Source organism: Eschscholzia californica, unplaced genomic scaffold, assembly GCF_041429995.1.
Source record: "Eschscholzia californica isolate CP2 unplaced genomic scaffold, dmEscCali1.0.p SCAF_6, whole genome shotgun sequence".
Classification (NCBI taxonomy): Eukaryota; Viridiplantae; Streptophyta; class Magnoliopsida; order Ranunculales; family Papaveraceae; genus Eschscholzia; species Eschscholzia californica.
The window spans coordinates 21,405,246-21,414,329 of NW_028238483.1; the positions used below are offsets into that span (position 1 = coordinate 21,405,246).

Below are 9,084 nucleotides of genomic sequence, written 5' to 3' on the forward strand. Positions count from 1 at the left end.
ACAAATGCAAAATATCAATTGAATTTTGATTAAAACCCATTGATATGAATGTAAAACAGTAAAGGGAGTTGAGATTAATATGGTTATGTCCCATGAAATCAGCAGAGTTCTTGCCATTACTACACCTTCCAGATGCTTGGAAAATCTATGCCATTAAGAGGGAAATTTGCCTTGACAATAAATAACGTTTTTTTATTAAACAAATGTTTTTTCTATATTTTTTAATTAATGAAAACCCGAACCCGCTCGGGCAGTCGGGCTCGGACGGGCTACGGGCTCCTATAGTGAGAGTTTGGTCTGGCCCGATCCGCCCGATTACCAATCGCGGATTCGGCTTATCCGAGCCCGATCTGCCCGAGTCCGGCTTATAGGTGCCCGAGCCCGTCCGAACCCACCCGATTCCCACCCCTACTTTTGACACCTCAATTTTCTTTGTAATTTCTATTTTCTGATCGTACCAGTATGTCCTCTTTATCTTTTATTTTTATGTTTATTTTCTTTTTATATTCTTTTTAAATTCACTCTTATCTCTCTTCTCTTTCTTTCTTAATCAGAATATGGATTATGAAGATTTGTTAAAGATTAGTAAGGTCTTTTTATTAACATAAAATTCACATATATTTGTTTTTGTATAATTTAACACTAACTATTTATACTTAGATTTTGTAGCCTAATTAGTTAGAGTGTTGTTATGACATACAAGGATCATTAGTTTGAACGACACATTTTCTTTAATAATTTACTTAAAAATAATTTTGATAGAGGTTCTTAACGAAGTTCGATTCGTCATTGTGATGATATTTGTTTTTTTAACTGTTTAATATAATAAAATGTGCCCCCCAAAAGAAATTTTTCTGAGTCCGCCACTGCTAACTATGTTTCTTTTTTTTTCTTTTTTTTTATTCTAATGAGATATATAGAGATCAAACTATGTTATTTTGCTTCAGAAAACTATTTATTACACACAAACTTGTTTTTTTTGTTAATTTGCTAAACAATATATATAGTAAATTCTTATTCGTATTATCTAGCAAATATTATATGAGAATCTTAAAAAAATATTACGATAAATTAAAACGGAAAAAGAATGACTATAAAAATAGATAGAATTTCTTCTTAGGATTACTAATTTATCAGTCTTACAGAAAAAAGAACTTATGTGAAATGAATACTTATCAATATTATCAAGAGAGTCAATATTATCGACGGAGGGAGGGAGAGAGAGAGAGACAAACAAAAACTGATACAAGAAATTTGGGATAGTAATTGGTTTTAGAAATCTCGTCGAAACAGAAAATTGAACTCTGTCACCTCACTCTCCAATTGGCAATTGGTTGTATCCCTTCTATGGGCAACCACATTTATAACACAGCCACAGTTAAAGACTTTTAAACACTTCCTTCACAAACAAAAAGTACCAAGTGGAATTTGTGCTTTTACCCACATTCAGGCTGATTCTCGTGTAAAACTTGAGAACATTGATTTTGCATGTGGGGTCACATTCTGACATTACTTCATGGTTGTAATTTGTAAATGAATTTGAAACCACCCTAGGTGAAATTGCGCAAAAATTTATACTTAATCCAGTTTTCAATCCGAAGTTACTAGATTCCATCATTTAGAGAGTGAATTTCGATCGAACCGTTCGATCGTACTTTTTTAGAGTGAGTACGCGAATCAGATCGCTAAATCTGGCGTATCCATTTCCAAGAAGAAGAAAAAAATGAAAACATGATACTTACAAAGAGTGAATATTGCTATAATTTTAGGTTCTGCAGTTATTACTAAATTTGGGGATAGTGGATCTAGGAAATATTATGTAATTTAAGAAAAAGAAGAAGATAAAAAAGATGAAAACATGAGTTATTATACTATCGTTGTTCTGGAAAGATGATTTAGTTATTTGATTTGAGTTATTAGAGACTGAGATCTATATTTCATCGGTTTTAAGTTTCACGTCACACATATATCTATTATATAAAACGCAAAGTTTTTTGCTGAAGGGGACAAGTCGAAAGACAAATCGGGCCGTCCGTTACTATTTTGATAAGATACTCACCTTTAGATCTATTACCCACCTTAATTTGTTGACCTACTCAAAGAAAAAAGTGACTAAACCTTTAATCTGGTCGGTTATCTATTCCTCCTTCCATTCCCGCGTTACAAAATTGATGGCAAAAATTGATGAAGAAATTTATGAGGTGATGTTACAAAAAACTGATTATGGAATTCCTTATCTTCTTATCTTCCCCCATTATTTTCTCCTTCCCACGTTACAGCCTCATGGCAAAAAATTGATGAAGAAATTGATCACCCCTCTTTCATTTCTTGGCAGAAGAATTTCATCCTCTTGGTTCAGGAATTTCAGAGTTTCCTTCCTTTGTTTTTAATGGTTTTCAAATGTATTTTAATTATGAAATTACCCCTCTTTCATTTCTTGGCAGAAGAATTTCATCTTCTTGGTTCAGGGATTCAGGGTTTCCTTCCTTTGTCTTTAATGGTTTTCTAATAGTTTTTAATTGTTTTCTTTTCGGGTGCAGGTGTTTAGGGTTTTGATTATAATTTAGCAGTTACGATCAATTTTGCTTTTGTTTAATGATCATCAGACTCTAACCTTTACATAGAAGAAAAATTTTGAACTTTCTCTCTAATCTTTTTGTTTCTTTGGCAGAGTTGAAGGTTTATCTTCTGGTTGACATGTTCATAGGTACCATATGTTGTCTCAGAGCTTTTCTTCGCTTTGTTTTTATGTTTTAATGTCTTTCTTTCATGTCATTTCATGACTTACGTTGATTGAAGTTTTAGTCTTCTTTTAATGAAGTTTTAGGGTTATTTGGTTGGAGTTTATGGTTATTTGGTTGGAGTTTGGTGATATTAGGTTCTCATGATTTGGGGATTGTGGGCATTCAAATATCAATTATTTACTGTTAGCTTCTTGAACATTATTCCCTTCACTATTAATTCCATCTTCACGTTTAACCTGGTTATGGATTTTGCCAAAGTAAGATTTTCGAATTGGTAGTTGCCAAGATAAAAAATAGCGATGAAATTGACACTAATCACAACTCCTTAAAGACAACAAAGTCAAGGAAGTCATGTAACTTGAGTGAGGGAAGCAGCAACTTTATGGGCACATCGTTCAGTAAAATCGGCATCTTTGATGAAAAATTGCCTCAGAGAGAAGTGATTCTGTTGACAAGTCTTGATTATGTGAAAATTGTTCATGAATTCGGCTATGGATTGTTAGAACCCCATCCTGGGGTAGAGTATAAGGAGATGAAGATTGATTCCTAATAAGAAAAAGAGGTGGTATATCCATGTTTGAGGGTTGATAATAGTACTGGTTTGTGGGTCTTAAAAATCTCATAATTTCACCATGTCACTTGTCATTATTATAATTTAGCAGTGTCTGGCCTCGGCTGTTTTTTTATGCAATATGGCGTTAGCCTTTGGTTCATTTGGAAATAACAGAGTGGTGAAATTATATCACTTACGAGTATAATCCCCCGGCCTCGACCATGAACAAGTTACATTGTTATTACTTATTAAAAGCATAATAGGCTAAAGTGTGTATTGGTATACTGTCTTCCCTGTGTGTGATTGAGATGTCTTGGTACATTTTCATTTCTTCTTCTATGGTTCATGTGATGGGTTTGATTCTTCAGGGACGAGTTGCCTTGATACTAGAATTGCTTCAGTTTCTAAGGTTGTATTTGCTTGGAAAAATGTGGCCAAACGGGCTCGTGTTTCTTTGCTGGTTTGGGACTTAAACTTATGTAGGCATAGCAGAAGAGATGGTCAGAAAAACCTGTTATCATAAGATTACTGAGTGAAGGGGATTGCATTCATTTTACTCGAAATTACCATTTCGAGTAATTATGATGCTTTTGGAGTACTATGGAAAACATATTTATAGTATATTAGTTTGTTGTTTCTTACATTGATTTTTTCATACTGTTGGTTATTATTTTGTTTATGTTCCTCCTCATCGATTAAGGTCAATAATTGTTTCTTCTTCAACGTCGTCTGAAAGTATCTCATCTATTCGTTTTCTTCACTTTGACTGCCCAGATAATCAAGGTGGTGGTGGTGGTTTAATCCCTAAAAAAGTAATGTAGTAATATTAATTTGTTTCCTTACTATCAAGAGCAGCAGCAGCCGCTGCAACAGAAGTTGCAGAATGGTCAATGTGCTTTTGCGGATTACTCAGATGAGGAGTCTGATTTTGGTTTGGATTACTTAGCTCATCATCTCAAAAGGTTAGTTCTTACTCTTTCTCTGTTTTAGGGTTTAGTAATTGTTACTTTATAGGATATCAATGTTTTTGAACAATTGCCAATACTAATTTTAATAAAACGCCGTGAAAATTGAGTTCTAGATGTTACTTTCTGTTGTATCTGGTGTAAAATATGTCATTGTGGTTGCTTTTATAAGCTAAAGTTGTATAAAGTTAGAGTGTGATGACATTTTAATCTCAAGGTTGTTGTTAAGTTTGTCAAGAGATGCTGCAATTTTATGACACAAGAGTGGGACGAGAGCACGTATAGATGCAACATGTCGATTGGTCATGCATTCCCTCTCTCTGGCTAATGTGAAAAAGTGAAATGAATTTGATCATGAGGATTTGAACAGAAGATAAAAGGGAAGAAAAGAAAATGAAAAAGTAGGTTCGTGATGATACAATTGCTCATTTTGTTTTGTGGTTATTTTATGTTCCAAGCGGTCGCTATATGAGAAACGTTTATACACAAGTAAATGTTTTGTTGTCTGTTTTATCAATTTTTAAATGTGTTGTTATTAAGTTTGAAAAATATGTTTTTACATAGTACGTGCAATCCAATTTTGGTCACGAGGAACTGTTTATGAATTATCATGAATGATGATTGAACGGACAAACAAAATTCAATATGGAAGGTCATTTTTAAACATTAAATATCCTTAGATACTATTATAATTACGACTTAAATATATTGCATTTGTTGTTTTTCTTGTATGGATAACCTCTCTCTTTTCTCTCCCACTGAATTTTTATATGGTCTTTGTTCTTTCACAGGATTTGCAGTACCTACTTTAGTCTAAATAGGGGGCATATCATTCTCTTACTTTGTTTGGTTGGGAACTCGACATTCTTTCGTTTGTCTTGATTTTCAGTTTGTTCATTAAGATAAGCTTTACAGTCTCGCTACGAAATTTCAACCTCATGTTGTAATATTATTAGAAATGAAAAAACCTACACCATATTCGTCTGATTTAAATTAGATTTTTACCGTGCCGGAGGCACGGGCTATAACTAGTACATATATATTGCATAAATTTTGCGAATAATTAGACCTCCTACCAAATCGGAAATGTCTAACTACCGTACGCCGTATTTGACCCCATATTCGTACCGGAGCTTATCCCGTTCCTGGTAACTATTTATTTCTGAAGTTCTATAGAAGTTCCTTGAAGCTTTTCGGGAAATTTAATTTCTAGCACCTTCCCACGAAATTTCTTAGGTAAATTTGCAGATTTACAAGGACAGCTTGGAAATTCTTGCAAAAGGTTTGGTTTTGATGCTCCACTCCAGAAAGAAAAATTGTTTGCACACTGAACTATCTTCTTCAGTTTCAATTGTCCTGTTTATTACTTTTTAAGGTTAGGTCCACGGTCCACCTACAGGCCTTCAATGGAATATCGCCCTTGCCGATGAAATAAATGATAGTCTGTTGCTTTTTTATTCAAAAACAAAAAGACACTTTTTTTTTCAATACAAACGACACTTTATTTCTGCAACCGCAGGTAGAGTTCCAATTATTCGAATTCAGTATAGAGCTATGTACCATACCATCCACATTACTAGATTGAAGAATCACACTATCTGGAACTCCATAGTTTCAGATGAATTCATTTCATCCGAATTTGCATAACTGATCTCCAAACTGAGGAAAGCGCTGCAACAGCCAAGTTACTCCGTTAATAGCAATCTGCAGTTTCATACAATTAAAAAGAGTCTGAGGAAGTACACAAAAGTTACAAAGTGGGCAACATCAGAGAAACAAGTTATGAATAAGAAATATTGGGATTCTAACATCCCATGGAACGTGGTTACGTACATAAACTGATTTAACATCAGTCTCGTTACCAGTCAGATTCCTTCACTTAGGCACCACCATGCCCACTGATCTAGTTTCACGTAAAACAAGGTTTTTGCTTGGCATGGTCTTGCCATAGACCATCCTAGGCTTTCCACCTGACCAATATTGGCACCAAACGCAGAAGCCTAGCCGATATGCAAGACAAGGTAGTCCGGAAGGTCCCCATAAGCAATGTAGACTAAGTGCCTTGTATATGAGTTATGGGACCCCGTCTTGTATTACAAACCAAAAACCAACTCCACAAGATCTGTTGGAATGGTGGTGGGTTGCCTTCTGTCTCTTACTTCGAAACTATTATATGGCAAAACTCAGAAAAGAACTATAAGAACGGCAAAATTCTTTTCAAACGGTTATCACACAGAAGAATTGTCTATAAGAATGTCAAAGTTGATTCATAATCCTTTAGGATTTGCAAGAATCGACAAGTGGTATGAGAAAAAAAATTCAATTCAGTGTATATCTACAGTTTCCATCTAATGGATGGACTTGATTGAGGGCTCTCAAGTATAAGAGACATACCAAGGCCGTCTCCCCCGGCTTGATTGAGGGTTCCACACTGTCTCTACCATATCTGTTATTCAAGAAATTAGATTAAAGTTAAATACAATCTACTAGTAAAAATGTTTCCCTTCTTAGATAAGAAAAGCATGAAAAAGATGTATTGAAAACACAGAACTATTTCTGCAATATTAAAAATTAACTTGCGGAGACGAAACAGGAGAGTAGCATGCAACTTACATTATCTGTTTCTTTCCATTTACAACTTCCAACCGATAAAAGCTACATCCTCTGCTAAATGGAAAAGGCTTTCCCTGCCATTCTGTATTATTGCAACGTTGTGCCACGGCAGTCAATATGAATAGTAAGAAGAGATAAATTTCGAGGGTTAAAGATGGTTGCACAAGCAAAATTACAAAAAACTAACTTCTCGTGTTCCAATTCCATCTAAAATACCCAAAGTGTTAGATGAGGACTCAAGGTTTTTCAGTTGACCATTTTGAACGCTTTTCGATGTTTTCAAAACACTTGGCAATTCAACTATGTGAATTCTCATTCCTCTTCCATTTTCACTACTCCATTTGAAGAATGTAACGAACTACATTTTTTTCTAATTTTAGAGAGAACAGCTAACATGTGAAAGAGAAAAAGTCCGTATCAGTCTTGGAGAGAAGCAATTTCTAACTAGATAACCCCACCTGGGACAAATACCACAAGGCACAGTGTCAAAATCAAAATCAAAATCGAAATTTTCTGCTTTTGGTCTTTAATTTGGCGTTCTTGTGTAATTTTGTCTTGTGGGGAGTTAATGTGGATTTGATTAACTGATCCTTTTTCACCAAAGAGAAAGAAGTAGTTAAAGACTGAGAGAGAGAATAACAGATTTTCCTATTTATTCTGCTACAATTTAATTCATTACACTTCCTTTAAACTCTTGTTTAATTTGGTCTTCAAGTTACAACTCTAGTACACTTGAGCTCAACCAACCCCTTATTATCTTTGAGATCAAATCCAAATCATAAAGCCATACATGTTTTGACATGCTAAAACAACATATGTGGATTTCCTATTGTTGTTCTTTGTAAACTTACCCAAATCTAAAAGGATATATGGAAAATAAGCCTTTAGTTTTCTCCAATTTCTCATGTGCCCTCAAAGTTTGAATTGTTAAAAACCCAAGAAATCTAATAAAAAAAGATATAGGAAAAAGATCAATTGCCAAAGTAGAATATTTAAAGCTCACTACAATCCTCTCACAAATATCTCGTTTATAATCATTTCTACACTTTTCCATATACTTCCATTAGGCTCGTGCAAGTACTGTACGGCCCCCCAGAATACAAAACAATTTTCGTTTGGGTGGTTTGGAAGAATACAAAACAATCTCATGACAAAAAATCGGGGTGAAGTATAATCCCCCCAGAATTTCGTGGGAAATCCTCGAAAATTCCTAATTTTTCTGGGTTTTTCCCACGAAAGTATGGTTTAATTTCTTGTACTTTGCTACGAAATTGGCAAAGTACAATTAAAATCAGAATGGTTTGTTTTTCCGATCCCATTTGTTTATTCTTTAAAATTGTGTTATAGAGCACCCAATTTGACTCACAAACATCATCGCTTGGAGACGAGGCCATACCTTTAAGAGCAGAATTTCCTTACTTTCGTGAACACTTCATAACTGAGAGGGTATGATTCTCTTACTTATGTTTCGTATATTTTTTAATACTTCATTCATACGAATTGATGGAAATATTTCTCTAATTTTATAGTTTTTTTAGTCAAGAGAGTCAGTTGTTGAATGGTGCACGACGAAAGGGAAGAAAAATCTCTTCGTCCTAGTTAAAAGATCCGGAAGAAACAAAAACAATGAAGGCAAAGGGTCATTCAGCTTGCTAAGGTGTTCTAGGGGTGGTACATATGCAAGTCACAAGGCGAAAAATTTCAAGTCCAACACAGACCTCGCCAAAAAGTGACGCACAAGTTCTTCAAAGTGTGATTGTCCTTTTTCTATCAGAGTAAAATATTTGGAATACGACAAGTGGTGTGTTGAAGTATTAAATGGACGTCACAACCACGCGCTGGCGCAAAATCTCACAGGTCATGCATTTGTTTCTCGGTCGAAGGATGATGAACGAGAACTTGTTTCGAAACTGACAGAAGTTGGATTGCAACCCAAAGAACTTTTGTTGCTTCTCCAAAAGCATAACTCAGAATGTCTTGCTTCAATGGTAACTTTGTACAACGAGAGAGCAAAGTTGAGAGTAAATCAGAGGGAAGGGCGATCAGCATTGCATTTATGAAGTTGTCAACTGATTATCACTATCTCGTGAAGTATAGGTGTGAGGAGAACTCTAATCAGGTGAAAGATCTTTTTTTTCGCGCATTCAAAGTGCATAGATATTGCTCAATGTTTTCCTCAGATATTGATCCTTGACTGCACGTACAAAAC

General features: G+C 34.8%; 1 long non-coding RNA gene across 1 annotated transcript; it reads left to right on the plus strand.

Annotated features, from left to right (window-relative positions):
- Window positions 1-1,975: 1,975 nt before the first annotated feature.
- On the plus strand, window positions 1,976-4,926 carry LOC147532420 (uncharacterized). Its single transcript, XR_015227793.1, has 3 exons — window positions 1,976-2,707; window positions 4,072-4,259; window positions 4,480-4,926. It is a non-coding gene; the product is annotated as an uncharacterized LOC147532420 (long non-coding RNA).
- Window positions 4,927-9,084: the final 4,158 nt, after the last annotated feature.